Source organism: Macaca thibetana, chromosome 1 (assembly GCF_024542745.1).
Source record: "Macaca thibetana thibetana isolate TM-01 chromosome 1, ASM2454274v1, whole genome shotgun sequence".
NCBI classification, from domain to species: Eukaryota; Metazoa; Chordata; class Mammalia; order Primates; family Cercopithecidae; genus Macaca; species Macaca thibetana.
This window is the reverse complement of record NC_065578.1, coordinates 38,965,279-38,979,206: the sequence shown is the minus strand read 5'-3', so window position 1 is coordinate 38,979,206 and position 13,928 is coordinate 38,965,279. Positions and strand designations below refer to the sequence as shown.

The window sequence follows — 13,928 nt, the reverse complement described above, 5'->3', positions numbered from 1 at the left end:
AACTGGAAGATTCAGTTTGTGTTAGGAATTAAGCTCTCACACAATTCACAGCCCACTGGGGAAACAATGATGGAGGCCATTCATGTGATGGGCACAGATGAAACCGTGGAGTCTGTTAGATGCAGATCTGGGGCTCAGGATGCCGTATTCTGCATGACGCCAGGACGCTTTTCTCCCAGAAGTGATCTTTCCACAGATCAGATATATCGACAGATATATCTGTCACTCTTCTGTTCACAAGCCTCCTATGGTTCTCCAATGCTTTCAGCTTTAGTACAAGTTCCTTAGCCAGGCTTTCAGGGCCTTGGTTGGGACCTTACCCAGCTTATTTACCTTAAATGTCCAGGCCAGGTGCAGTGGCTCACACCTGTAATTCCAGGACTTTGGGAGGCTGAGGCGGGCAGATCACGAGGTCAGGAGATCAAGACCATCCTGGCCAACATGGCCAACATGCACAATCTCGGCTCACTGCAACCTCCACCTCCCAGATTCAAGCAATTATCCTGCCTTAGCCTCCCGAGTAGCTGGGACTACAGGCACCCGCCACCACACCCAGCTAAGTTTTGTATTTTTAGTAGAGGCAGGGTTTCATCATGTTGGCCAGGCTGGTCTTCAACCCCTAACCTCAGGTAATCTGCCCGTCTCAGCCTCCCAAAGTGCTGGGATTACAGGCGTGAGCCACTGTGCCCAGCCTATTCTTGAAAGCTGCTCTTTTCTCTCTAAGCCTGGTCCCTTCCCCAGGTTGGCTGCAGAGGGAGGCACTAGGTCTCCTGAACCCCTTTTTCACTGAACTTAGAGCAAGGCCACATTCCTTAGGGTTCTAAGGAAAGGACAGGTTTGCAGTGAAACCCAAGCCAAGGTAACAGAGCCACAGATATGGGATAAGAAACTAGATTTTAAGTCTGGTTAAATTCTTCTGGGGCCAGCTCCAGAGCCCTTCCTCTTCCTACCTCCCCTCTCCCTAAATATTTTTTCTCCTCCTCTCCCATCTCCATCTCCTTACTTCCACTAAAATCCTAGACATCTTATGGATCAGATCAAATTTCCCTCCTCCAGAAAGCCCTCTTGGACCACCTGGCTCAGGAATCTGCCTAATGAAAATAAGAATTGTTGGCCAGGCGCAGTGGTTCACACCTGTAATCCTAGCACTTTGGGAAGCCAAGGTGGGTGGATCATGAGGTCAAGAGATGGAGACCATTCTGGCTGACAAGGTGAAACCCCATCTCTACTAAAAATACAAAAATTAGCTGGGCGTGGTGGCGCATGCCTGTGATCCCAGCTACTTGGGAGGCTGAAGCAGGAGAATCGCTTGAACCTGGGAGGTGGAGATTGCAGTGAGCCAAGATCGTGCCACTGAACTCCAACCTGGTGAGACAGCGAGACTCCATCAAAAAAGAAAGAAAGAGAGAGAGAGAGAAAAGAAAGAAAGAAGGAAGGAAGGAAGGAAGGAAGGAAGGAAGGAAGGAAGGAAGGAAGGAAGAATTGTTGCAGTTTTAAAGGAAGAACAGCCCAGATGCAGTGGCTCACGCCTACAGCATTTTGTAATCCCAGCATTTTGGGAGGCTGAGGCAAGCGGATCGCTTGAGTCCAGGAATTCAAGATCAGCCTGGCCAACATGGTGAAACCCTGTCTCTACTAAAAACACAAAATTAGTCGGGTATGGTTCCCCATGCCTGTAGTCCCACCTACTCCAGAGGTTGAGGTGGAGGACCGTTGAGCCCAGGAGGTGGAGGTTGCAGTGAGGCAAGATTGTGCCACTGCACTCCAGCCTGGATGACAGAGTGAGACCCTATCTCAATCAATCAATCAATCAATGGAAGAACAAATTTCTGGCTAAATATTAAGATTGTTCACATGTGTTTATCTCCACTCCTGAAATTCCACTAAAATGACAGCAAGTGGATTCGAAGAAATTTGTTTTAATTTACAAGTACACACACACAAAAAAGAACGCCAGGCACGGTGGCTCACGCCTATAGTCCCAGCACTTTGGGAGGCTGAGGCGGGAGGATCACCTGAGGTCAGGAGTTCGAGACCAGTCTGACCAACATGGTGAAACCCCCATCTCTACTAAAAATACAAAAAAAAAAAAATTAGCCAGGCATGGTGGTGGGCGCCTGTAATCCCAGCTACTCTGGAGGCTGAGGCAGGAGAATCGCTTGTATCCGAGAGGCAGAGATCACGCCATTGCACTCCAGTCTGGGTGACAGAGCGAGACACCATCTCAAAAATAGTAATAATAATAATAATAATAAGTCTAGTATCCAGTTTTATCCCCACTGACAGCTCTGAGTGGCTCTTAAAAATATATAAAATTTTAAAATTTTACAAAGAGTCTAGTATCCAGACTATATAATAAATTCTTACAACACGAAAACAAAAAGACAACACAGTTAAAAAGTGGCCCAGTGGCCGGGTGTGGTAGCTCACACCTATAATACCAGCACTTTGGGACGCCCAGGCAGGAGGATCCTTTGAGGCCAAGAGTTCAAGACCAGCCTGGGCAACATAGAGAGACCTCCTTCCTACAAAAGATCAAAAGATTAGCTGGGGCCAGGCACAGTGACTCACACTTGTAATCCCAGCACTTTGGGAGGCTGAGGCAGGTAGATCATTTGAGGTCAGGAGTTGGGGACCAGTTTGGCCAACATGGTAAGACCTGGTAAGACCTGGGTATCTACTAAAAATACAAAAATGAGCCGGGCATGGTGGCATGCCCCTATAACCCCAGCTGCTCGAGAAGCTGAGGTAGGAGAATCACTTGAACCCAGGAGGCAGAGGTTGCAGTGAGCCAAGATCACACCATTGCACTCCAGCTACAAGAGCAAAACTCCATCTTAAATAATAATAATAATAATAACATAAAATAAATACAGAATTAGGCAGCCTTGGTGGTGCATGCCTGTAATTCCAACTACTCAGGAGGCTGAGGTTGGAGGATTGCTTGAGTCCACTAAAAGGCAGAGGTTGCAGTGAGCAGAGATCATGCCATTGTACTCCAGCCTCAGCAACAGCGTGGGACCCTGTCTCAAAAAAACAAAAACAAAAACACAATGAGATACCACTTCCACACTCATTAAAGATGGCTGTAGTAATAATAATAAGATTGAAAATAACAAGCTGGGCTCAGTGACTCACACCTGTAATCCCAGCACTTTGGGAGGCCAAGGTAGGCAGACCACTTGAGCTCAGGAGTTTGAGACCAGCCTGGCCAACATGATGAAACCCCATCTCTACTAAAAATACAAAAAAAAAAAAAAAAATTAGCTGGGAGTGGTGGCGTGCACCTGCTGCTACTCTGGAGGCTAAGGCAGAAGAATCGCTTGAACCCGGGAGGCAGAGGTTGCAGTGAGCCAAGATCATGCCACTGAACTCCAGCCTGGGCAACAGAGCAAGACTCCATCTCAAAAAAAATAAATAAAAGAAAAGAACAAATCTTGGCAAAAATAGGCAAATAAAAGAAACCACTGAATTACACTCTTTATTTTTTATTTATTTTTTTTGTGACAAGGTCTTACTCTGTTGCTCAGGTTGGAGTGCAGTGGCACAATCATGGCTTACTGCAGCCTCAGCCTCCCAGGCTCAAGCAATCCTCCTGCTCCAGCTCCCTGAGTGAGTAGCTGGGACTACGACACATGACACCACATCCAGCTAATACATTTTTTTTTTTTTTTTAGTCAAAGTCTTGATCTGTCGCCCAGGCTGGAGGGCAGTGGCGCAATCTTGGCTCACTGCAACCTCTGCCTTCTGCGTTCAAGCGATTCTCGTGCCTCAGCCTCCCAAGTAGCTGAGATTACAGGCTCATGCCACCACGCCTGGCTAATCTTTTGTATTTTTAGTAGAGATGGGTTTTGGGCATGTTGACCAGGCTGGTCTCGAACTCCTGACCTCAGGTGATCCACCCACCTTGGTCTCCCAGAGTGCTAGGATTACAGGTGTGAGCCACCATGCCGGCCAGCTAATATTTTTGTATTTTTTTGTAGAAACGGAGTTTCACCATGTTACCCATGCTGGTCTCAAACTCCTGGGCTCAAACCTCCCAAAGTGTTGGGATTACAGGCATGAGCCGCTGCACCTGGCCTGAATTGCACATTTTAAATAGTTAAAATGTTGAATTTTGTGGCATGTGAATTTTTCCTCAATTTTTTAAAAAAGAAAATGAGCAGGAGGAGACAACAGCAACTGACAGATATCTACAAAACTTGTGAAGCTTGAAAGCAGACAGATAAGGCCTGGCTGATTTAGCAAAAGGCCAGAAAAATCAGAAACTGTAACTGCTTATGGTGGGAGTAGGAGAAGGAGAAGTATCAACAAGGAGCAAGCCCATGAGTGCATCAGAACCCAAGAACTGCTCATTAGCTGGAGGCACTGGATATTTCTAAAGGCAGGATGGTAGGATGGGGCTGAAAGAGAGGAAGATTGGATGAAAGTAAAAGGAATTAGACTCCTAAATTTTCTCCCTCAACTTCTGTAATCAGGTGACTGCCCTCTTCCTATCTGGTGGGAGACAGGTTGAATTGAGAGGCTGTGGATTTGGGAACACCAGGCGCAGCTGAGAACAAGAGTGATGGACTGTACTTAAGTCAGGGCGGGATTAGCTGAACCATAAGATAGATCCCTTCATCTCCTTTCCCCTCTTGGTACCCAGAAGGCTGGCAGCCAGGTTTCTAACCTTGCCCTGGTAGATTAGAGGGCTTCTGTAAGTGAAAATAGAAAGGTAGGCTGGGCGAGGTGGCATACGCCTGTAATCCCAGCACTTTGGGAGGCCGAGGTGGGCAGATTACCTGAGGCCAGAGGTTCGAGACCAGCCTGGCCAACATGGTGAAACCCCGCCTCTACTAAAAATAAAAAAAAATTAGCTGCAGCTGGGCGCAGTGGCTGGCGCCTGTAATCCCAGCACTTTGGGAGGCCGAGGCGGGTGGATCACGAGGTCAGGAGATCAAGACCATACTGGCTAACACAGTGAAACCCCGTCTCTACTAAAAATAATAATTAAAAAAAAATTAGCTGAGCATGGTGGCGAGTGCCTGTAATCCGAGCTACTCGGGAGGCTGAGACAGGAGAATGGTGTGAACCTGGAAGGCGGAGCTTGCAGTGAGCCGAGATCACACCACTGCACTCTAGCCTGGGCGACTGAGCAAGACTCCATCAAAAATAAAAATAAAAATAAAAAATAAAAAAATTAGCTGGGCATGGTGGTGGGCGCCTGTAATCCCCAGGTACTTCAAGGAGAATTGCTTGAATCCAGGAGGCGGAGGTTGCAGTGAGCCGAGATCACATCATTACACTCCAGCCTGGGCAACAAGAGTGAAACTCCACCCCAAAAAAGAAAAGAAAGAGAAGAGAAGAGAAGAAAAAAAAAGAAAAGAAAGGAAAAGAAAAAGAAAGATGCACTGGAAAAGACAGTTGAGGAATCCCCTGCTAGGTACCTGCCTAAAATCCTTTAGTGAAGCTCAGTAATCAATACCCCCCCACCACACACACACACATAGAGCTTTCAATCAGCTTTTAATGCTTTACTGTTTTGTTTTGTTTTGTTTTCTTTAACATGGGGTCTCACTATATTGCCCAGGCTGATCTTGAACTACTGGGCCCAAGCGATCCTCCTGCCTCAGTCTCCCAAGGGATTACATATGCACACCACCATGCCTGGCTCTACTCTGTAATATACATAAACATCTATACCAAGGATTATCGGATGTTTGAGAAGCCTCTAATGAAACACACAAAGCAAAGTAATCTAGGGAGAAGTCAGAGAAAACAGGGAGCAGGAAAGACTTTCAAAATTTATAATAAATATGAAAACTATTATTAATAGCCTCAGAGGAAAATGGGAAAAAGATTGTGTCCATGGAAAAAGAACAGGAAGCTCCAAAAAGGGAACATTTAGGGAACAACAAGAAAAAGAGCTCTTAAAAATTAAAAAATATCAGTCAAAAAATGTTTAAGTCAAGAATAGGATTGGAAGTTGAGAACATGAACAAAAGGATTGGATGCTTGGCTGGGTGTGGTGGCTCACACTTATAATCCACCTGTAATCCCAGCACTTTGGGAGGCTGAGGCAGGTGGATTGCTTGAGCTCAGGAGTTTGAGATCAGCCTAGCAAATATAGGGAAACCCTATCTCTATTTTTATTTTGGAAAAAAAAAGGATTGGAATTTTGACTCCTAGGAAGTCGAACAGAACACATAAAGGTAAGAGATGAGAGAAAAGAAAAGACAAGACAGGAGTTTCAGAGAGGGAGAAGGGAAAAATGGAGGGGAGGAATTTTTCAAAGGAATAATTACAGTGAATTGGTTTCCAGATTAAAAGGCTTAGGGCAGCTGAGTATGGTGGTTTATGCCTATAATCCCAGCACTTTGGGAGGTCAAGGCAGGCAGATCACTTGAAGTCAGGAGTTCAAGACCAGCCTGGCCAACATGGGGAAACCCCACTTCTACTAAAAATAAAAAAAATTAGCCGGGCATGATGATGGGCACCTGTAATCCCAGCTACTTGGGAGGCTGAGGTGGGAGAATTGCTTGAACCCAGGAGGTAGAGGTTGTAGTGAGCTGAGATTGTGCCACTGCACTCCAGCCTGGGTGACAGAGCAAGACTCTGTCTCAATTTTTAAAAAATAAATAAAAACAAAAATAAATAAAAGGCTTAGTGCAAAGAATTCAAAAAGATGCTGCAATGCAATTCTGACACTATCTGGAGTTAGGCCAAACTTCACAGGTTAATGGCACAGTCTCCACAAGACTGCCCTCACTTCAGAAACCAGCTATTAATAGAAGCTCAGGGTTTCCCAGGCCACCCACAATTCAGACCAAATGACTACAAATCTGGGGGTTCCCGCTACCCACTCAGGTTCAATAATTCCATAGAACACCAAACTCAGGAAAGCACTATACTTACAGTTACAGTTTCATTATAGCAAAGGCAATACAAATCAGGACCAGGCAAAAGAAGAGACACAAAGGTCAGGAGATCGAGACCATCCTGGCTAACCCGGTGAAACCCCGTCTCTACTAAAAAATACAAAAAACTAGCCAGGCGAGGTGGCGGGCGCCTGTAGTCCCAGCTACTCGGGAGGCTGAGGCAGGAGAATGGCGTGAACCCGGGAGGCGGAGCTTGCAGTGAGCTGAGATCCGGCCACTGCACTCCAGCCTGGGTGACAGAGCGAGACCCCGTCTCAAAAAAAAAAAAAAAAAGAAGAGACACAAAAGGCAAGGTCTTGGAGGATCCCGAACTTGAAGCTTCTAGTGTCCTTTTCCCATGAAGTCAGGATGCATCATCCTCTGGCACATTGATGTGTAACAATACACACAGATTATTTTTAACCAGAAAAGCTCACCAGAGCTTCAGTGTCCAGAGTCTTTATTGAGGGTTCACTATGTAGGCACAATTGACTGAATCATTGTCCAGATGATTTAACTAAATCTCCAGCCCTCTTCCCCTGTCCAGAGGTCAGATTGATTATCAAGTGGCTCAAAACCCCAGCACTCTAATTTCATGGTTTGTCTTTCTCGCATGGACAGCCCCTATCATGAGTCATCTTAAACTATCTAGGAGTCCCCCATGGGTCACCTTATTAGCATAAGCTATCAGTGCCTACCATAAATAACAGACACCCCTGTTACCTGGGAAATTCCAAGGATTTAGAGTTTACCTCCAAGGAACTGGGGAGAAAGGCCAATAAATTCTTTATTCTAACAGACCCACACCAAGGCACATCATTGAAGACATTTAAAATGCCAGGGACAAAGAATATATCCTAAAAGCTACCGGAGAAACAGATCACATACAAAGGTTTGTAGATGAAATGATATCAGTCTTCTCAATAGCAATACTGGTTGCTAAGAAACAGAAAAGAAGTACCTTTAACATTCTCAGGGGAAATTATTTTCTAATCTAATATTCTATAGCCAGCCAACCATCAACCAAAGGGTATACTAAAAACAATTTCAGAAACACAAAGTCTCAAAAATTTTACTTCCCAAGTACCTTTTCTCAAAGCAGCTGCTAGAGGATGTGCTCCACCAAAGTGAGGAAGTAAAACGAGAAAGAGGAAGAAATGATCTCCAGAAAACAGGGATGCAACACAGGAGAGAAGCAGAGGGAATTTCCAAGATGATGGTAAAGGGAAGTTACAGGATGACAATTGTGAAGCAGGCCAAGAGATCAGTAAGTTCAGACTGGAACAGGAAGACAAAGGGCTCCAACCAAGATGATTCCTAGAAAAAAAATGTAACTGATAGATTGATTACCTAGTGTGTTTGACCATATGGAGTAATCTTTGTAGCTCTAATGGGAATGTGTAGGGTTAAATTCATAATAGATATGTAGAAATCTAAGCAAAAAAAAAAAAAAAACTGAGGCAATTTAACACTGAAAAAAAAAATTGTATAAGAAAGGAATTATAAACTGGGTACAGTGGCTTAGGCCAGCATTTGGGGAGGCCCAGGCAGGAGGATCACATGAGTCCAGGAGTTCAAGACCAGCCTAGGCAACATGGTGAGACCCTGTATCTACAAAAAAAAAAAAAAAAAAAAAACCCACAAAAATTTAAATTAGCCAGGTGTGGTGGTGTGCACCTGCAGTCCTAGCTACTAGGGAGGCTGAGGTGAGAGGATCGCTTGAGCCCAGGAGGCTGAGACTAAATGGTGCCACTGTACTCAAGCCTGGGCAACAGAGTAAGACCCTATCTTGAAAAAAAAGAAAAAAAAGGAAAGGAAATTTAGGCTGGCTCTGGGAGCTCTGTCTATGAGTATGAGTTAGCGCTGCTCTGCAAGGGGCAATTTAAAAAAAGAAAAAAAAGAAAAGGAAGAGAAAAGGGCTGGGTATGGAGGCTCATGCCTGTAATCCCAGAACTTTGGGAGGCTGAGGTGGGTGGATCACTTGAAGTCAGGAGTTTGAGACCAGCCTGGCCAACATGGTGAAAACCCATCTGTACTAAAAACACAAAAATTAGTCAGGCATGGTGGAGCACACCTGTAGTCCCAGCTACTCAGGAGGCTGAGGCAGGAGAATCGCTTGAACTTAGGAGGTGGAAGTTGCAGTGAGCCAAGATCGTGCCATTGCACTCTAGCCTGGGCTACAGAGTGAGACTCCATCACAAAAAAATAAAGAAAAAGAAAGACATTTAAAAATCAGGAAAAAGTAGATATCTGTATTGGTCAAAATACGGAAAGAAATATGAGGGACAGGCCTGGTGCAGTGGCTGAGGCAGGCAGATCACAAGGTCAGAAGTTCGAGACCAGCCTGACCAATATGGTGAAACCCCATCTCTACTAAAAATATAAAAATTAGCTGGGCATAGTGGCACACATGTGTAATCCCAACTACTCAGGAGGCTGAGGCAGGAGAATTGCTTGAACCCAGGAGTCGGAGGTTGCAGTGAGCCAAGATCACACCACTGCATTCCAGCCTGGGCATCAGAGTGAGACTTTGTCTCAAAACAAAAACAAAAACAAAACAAAAAACAGCTAAAACAATAGTTGCTTTGGGGAGTGGGAATCAGTTGATGGCAAGACAGAATATGGCCTTTTTTTTTTTTTTTTTAACTTTGCCATATGCCTAATTGATTTATAAAAAATTTATTACATGTATTTTGATTAAAAACATGTTTTAGAAAAAATAAAGGAAATAAAATATTGCAGAAAAATGGAAGGTCCCTGGGGTAGCATTTGCTACCTTGGTGAATTCATCACCATCCTGGGTCCAGCTTAGAAACCAGAGCTGTTAGCCCTAAAAGCAGCAGCATCTCTACAGAACAGATACACATTAACCAGGCTCATGAGACTGATATTTCAAATCAGATGCCAATTCATTAATTTATAAGAGGAAGCAGGGCTTCGAAGCAGACTGGATCTTCCTGTTCAATGATGAGTGCATTCTCTCCCTGTGGACTGATCTACATAGGAAACGGAACAGTTTTTAGAGGGTTGCTTGGTGATCCAGAGCATGAGTGAGGTAGGGGGTGAATTGAGTGGCTCCAAAGAATGGTGCTTCCATCTCCCCTGTTCCTGGACCAGCATCTTTGTCCCCAGAGAATGTTCATTGCTGGTGATTGTCTTGGCAACTCTCCCTGATCTCTGGCTTCCTTGGCTGCCCAGACTCTCTTGACTGGCACCCTCTTTCTTTAGCTGCATTAATACTTTTAACTAGGTTATAGTCTAGACTGGGCCTGAGAGTTATTCTGTCTCTATAAGGTATAGTTTGGCTCTGTATCCCCAAACAAATCTCATCTCGAATTGTAATCCCCACGTGTCCAGAGAGAAACCTGGTAGGAGGTGATTGGATCATGGGGGCAGTTTCCCCCATGCTGTTATTATGATTGTGAGTGAATTCTCACGAGATCCGATGGTTTTATAAATGGCAGTTTTTCCTGCACTCACACACTTTCCTGCTGCCTTGTGAAGAAGGTGCTTGCTTCTCCTTCCCCTTCTGCACTAATTGTAAGTTTCCTGAGGCCTCCCCAGCCATGCGGAACTATGAGTCAATTAAACCTCTTTTGATTATAAATTATTCAATCTCAGGTATTTGTTTACAGCAGTGTGAAAACAGACTAATACAATTGGCATATCTCTACTTTAAAGCATTAGAGGTGGGGTGTGGTGGCTCACATCTGTAATCCCAGCACTTTGAGAGGCCAAGGTAGGAGGATCACTTGGGCGCAGGAGTTTGAGACCAGCCTGAGCAGCATAGGGAGACCCCGTCTCTACAAAAAATTAGCTGGGTGTGGTGGCGCATGCCTCCTATTGTCCCAGTTACTCAGGAGGCTGACATGGGAGGATCCCTGGAGCCCAGGAAGTCAAGGCTAAAGTGAGCCATGATTGCACCACCGCACTCCAGTCTGGGCAACAGAGTGAGACCCTGTCTCAAAAAATCATAACAACATAATTCAGAGCCAAGGTGAGTGGATCATTGGAGGTCAGGAGTTCAAGACCAGCCTGGCCAACATGGTGAAACCCGGTCTCCACTAAAAATACAAAAAATTAGGGAGGATGGGGAGGTATAGCATTAGGAGAAATACCTAAAGTAAATGACGAGTTAACGGGTACAGCACACCAACATGGCACATGTATACATATGTAACAAACCTGCACATTGTGCACATGTACCCTAGAACTTAAAGCATAAAAAAAAAAAAAGGAACAGAAGCAGTATGACCTTTAAAAAAAAATTAGCTGGGTGTGGTGGCAGGTGCCTGTAATCCCAGCTACTTGGGAGGCTGAGGCAGGAGAATCGCTTGAACCTGGGAGGCGGAGGTTACAGTGAGCCGAGATTGTACTACTGCACTCTAGCCTAGGCAATAGAGACTTGTCTAAATAAATAAATAAATAATAAAACGCAAAAACTAAAGCATTAGAGTTTTGCGTTCAGTCATATACTTAGCACCCATGATGTGCCAGGCTCTGTTCTAAAGCCCTAGGGTACAGCAGTGAATAATTTTGTGTTCAGTCATATACTCAGCACCCATGATGTGCCAGGCTCTGTTCTCGAGCCCTGGAGTACAGCAGTGAATAAGGCTGACATTTGTGTGCCCTCACTGAGTTTACAGTCTGACAAGGAAGACATAAAACAAACAAAAATATTCAAAGTGAAAAAGCAGTGCAACTCTCAGAAGACAACTTAATTTCCTTTTTCCTACTTCTTGAGGAGGGGCAGCATCTCCTGGTTGCCCCCAGATATCATCTACAATGAAACCATGGGAGGAGCTGCAGGGTGGGGGCTGTAGTCTAGGTGAGGAAGGCCCATTCTCCAAATGTAAATTTCCAGCCTCCCTTGAGGTCTATACCACCAATTATTCCAATAAAGTTATTTTCTACTTACATTTGTCTAAGGTTGGTTTTTGTTTTGTTTTGTTTTGTTTTGAGACGGAGTCTCGCTCTGTCGCCCAGGCTGGAGTGCAGTGGTGTGATCTCAGCTCACCGCAAGCTCCGCCTCCCGGGTTCACGCCATTCTCCTGCCTCAGCCTCCGGAGTAGCTGGAACTACAGATGCCCGCCACGACACCCAGTTAATTTTTTTGTATTTTTAGTAGAGATGGGGTTTCACTGTGTTAACCAGGATGGTCTCGATCTCCTGACCTTGTGATCCGCCTGCCTCGGCCCCACAAAGTGCTGAGATTACAGGCATGAGCCACCGTGCCCGGCCTAAGGTTGGTTTTTGTTGTTTGTAACCAATAACCCAGACTAGTACGGCAACCATCTCAGACATCTGCGGACCAGAGAAAAGTCACTAAAAGACAATCCAACGTCTGCGTCTTGGGGCGCAACCAAACCTGGAACCCTTCTAATTTGTGGCTTCCGTTTAGCACAAAGCAGGGCACACAAGCTCTCTCAGTGAAATCCGGTTGGCTGAGTCTCTCAGTCAGTTCACAAATGTCTGCCAGAAGCTGTTCTATGTGCAGAAATCACAAAGCAAGTAGGAGCAGGTTTCTGCCTTCAAGGATATCCCACATGCAGCCCAGACCCAACGTATCTAAAACGGAAGGCTGTCATTTTCCCTGCCTTCTCTCCCAACCCATGTAACAACTCACATTCGGGTCCCATGCTCCAACCACATTGAACTGCTTGCCCTTCTCACTTCCGTCTGCCAACAGTGAGTAGTTTGGTGTTCTTAGATCACAGGGGTGGGAGGGAAAGAGAGAGACAGCAGGTAATCAGGCTGGGGTAGACAGACACCAGACTTTGATGCCAGGTGGAGGAATCTAGATGTATTGGCTGCTGTCCCAAGTTACTCTCCTCTGGCCTAAATCTCAGACTGGCCATATAGTTTAATTTTTTCTCTTCCACCAAAGGTCATCTGTGTAGAAGATGACACAAAGGGGAACCCAGCACGGTGGTCCATGCCTGTAATCCCTACACTTTCGGAGTCTAAGGAAGGAGGATCATTTGAGCCCAGGAGTTCGAGGCTGAGGCGAGTCATGATCGAGTCACTGCACTCCAGCCTTGACGCTGAGTGAGACCCCGTCTCTTAAAAAAATATTAAAAATTTAAAAAAGTTATACAGAGGGGTTATCTATCATCTTGGCCAGCGATGCCGGGCAAAACTTGAAACAACTTGGTCCTGCAGTATTTTCCAGATGCCAAATCCTCATTCTCTTTTCTCTACTGTGCAGCTCCTACAGTGTTTTGTGTGAGAAGAGAGGCAGCACAGCGGGTCTCAGCCCTGGCTTTGCCCCGGGAAAAATTCCTCCTCACTTCTGCACCGCCCTACCGAAAGCAGGGGCTAAGCCAGCGCCGTCTGCGTCTCCTCCTGGCCCAGGCCCCTTCCCTAGATGCTCTATTTCCCTAAAGCCTCACAACAACCCTGTAAGGTAAGCATTACCATCCCTTCATTTTACAGATGAAACTGAGGCTCAGGAGGGTTACGTTTCAGGCTCTAAAGCCCGGCATCTTCGCTTCGATGCCGTCCAGGCTTAGGCCACCGAGCTTAAGAAACGGGCCGACGGGTGACCAGACGGACGCCGGAACCAACCCAAGTTCAGGGCTGAGGGCCGCCAGGTGGCGCGTTTCCCTCCTCCCCCCCCGCGGCTCGGGCGCACCTGAACCCAGCGGGGCACGCCGGGGAAAGTAGGCGCGCAGGGTGGAGCGGGGAGTAGCCCTAATTCTCCAATTCGGAGTGGGCAAGGAGCATGGTTTACTTCAGCCGGCTGGCACTGCCAGCGCCTCGATAGAGTCACGCCTCCACCAGGCGGCTGCCGGGCCCCATCAGCCCGCCTCCTGTTTGCGCTCCCCAGCGTGCAATTTATTTGGGGGGCTACCGGGGATAGAACGGAGTGGGCGAGCGCTGCCAGGAGGTGGGGCCTGCCCCACCTGTCGACTGCCTGGAGTAGGCAGGGAGGAGGCGGGGTTTGTTCCATAGGGCCCGCCCCCCAGTCCCTGGGTCCCGGGCGCGCGACGAGATATAAGGCAGCCAGGAAACAATGCGCCTGCAGCT

General features: G+C 46.3%; 2 protein-coding genes across 2 annotated transcripts in view; one reads left to right on the top strand and one right to left on the bottom strand.

The window, feature by feature from the left end:
• The window catches only part of NT5C1A (5'-nucleotidase, cytosolic IA), a 569,993-nt gene that overhangs the window by 309,490 nt on the left and 246,575 nt on the right, over positions 1-13,928 (top strand). The window lies entirely within an intron of this gene.
• CAP1 (cyclase associated actin cytoskeleton regulatory protein 1) overlaps positions 1-13,928 on the bottom strand; it is a 381,786-nt gene that overhangs the window by 153,099 nt on the left and 214,759 nt on the right. The window lies entirely within an intron of this gene.